We start from the raw sequence: 1,464 nt of genomic DNA, 5'->3' as shown, positions 1-1,464 counted from the left end.
TACTGGTAAGTTAATTGGTTTATGGGAAAACTGGCCCTGGTGTGTGTGTGTTTGTGTCTGTCTGTCCTGTGATGGACTGGCGCTATGTCCAGGGTCCGTTGCTTACTGGGATAGGCTCCAAATCCTCTGTACTGGATAAAGAGATTAGAAATGGATGGAAGTAAAGGCACTGTGTGGATGGAACTATACACAGTGTTAGAAACCCACGATGAAATGGCAGCATCTCACTGAGAATAAAATATTTAATAGTGCTGGCTTAAGGAAACAGCCTTTCCACCTCTCTTGCACATCAGTATCCATACCTAGTTATTTAAACAAATTGCCTCTAATTATAAACATCTTAATGTGCTGGCTCTGTGGATCCGCATCAGCTATGTTTGCCCATTCCTTCAATTCATGTGCATCCAACACACAGTTCAATGCCAGCAACTACACATAATCTAAAATACAATCCTTATTTCAGTATCTATGTAAACATATAGTCTGTTAACTTCATCATCTTCATCAAAAGTATGCCTAACCCCATTAGGAAGTGTTCTTGTTATAAGTGTATTCCTCAGCTTTCCCCAAATTATCTTCTTCTTGCCAACATCTCTAGTCTTTTATCCTGCAATAACTTAGCCAACACTTAAATCTCCAAAAGCTGCTTGTGTTAATTTCTTTAAATCACAAATATCATGTGTAAATACTGGCCATGTAATACTCTGCATTGTGGAATAATAGTTTATTTTAAAGGGAACTAGAGAAATCAAGAAAGGCTTTTTTTCTAGAATTAATAAATGCACATCCTGTTCACTGGGGAAATTAAATCCACACTGAGCAATCTTCAATATGTTCAGAATATGACAGCAAGAATCCTATCAGGGATGCATTACACCTGTTTTCAAGTCCTTGCACTGGTTACCTATCAGATTTCGAGTCAACTTCAAAATCCTTATCCTCCTTATATACTGTCCTACAACTGTTATTATTGATCACCGAATTATTGTACTTGACATGACTTCATTCAGCCTTTCCTGAACGTCTATGACAGGCAGAGAGAGTGCTGTTTCTGGTGCGATCTTTTGCAGCTGACATTTCACTGTTTTAAACAAACAAGAAATTAGATTGCTCATAAATCAGTTATTCTATATAAACACAGCGTAATTGCCCTCCGAAAATCCTCCTTTTCGTGTTCGTTTTAGAGACCTTGATCGAAACTGATTTTAGATGTCAGAAAGGATTTATTTTCTCTGTATTTCCTACATTGCTTTGTCGAGATTTTAACTTTATATCTAACTTTATATCTAGGCTCAGATTTCAACTATAAATCGTACAGTAATTAATAGCAGTAAATACTGATGTTTTGCGCCCTCTTACCACAAAAATATATGTTTTGTAGTTGGGATTAACTATATTTCGTACGCGTAGCTACTCCGATTCGGACACCGAACAGTTGAAGATGGCGGCAAATCAGACACCCAG

Source organism: Atractosteus spatula, unplaced genomic scaffold (assembly GCF_055471065.1).
Source record: "Atractosteus spatula isolate fAtrSpa1 unplaced genomic scaffold, fAtrSpa1.hap1 Scaffold_81, whole genome shotgun sequence".
NCBI classification, from domain to species: domain Eukaryota; kingdom Metazoa; phylum Chordata; class Actinopteri; order Semionotiformes; family Lepisosteidae; genus Atractosteus; species Atractosteus spatula.
The sequence above is the reverse complement of the archived record's forward strand: the minus strand, read 5'-3'. Positions refer to the sequence as shown.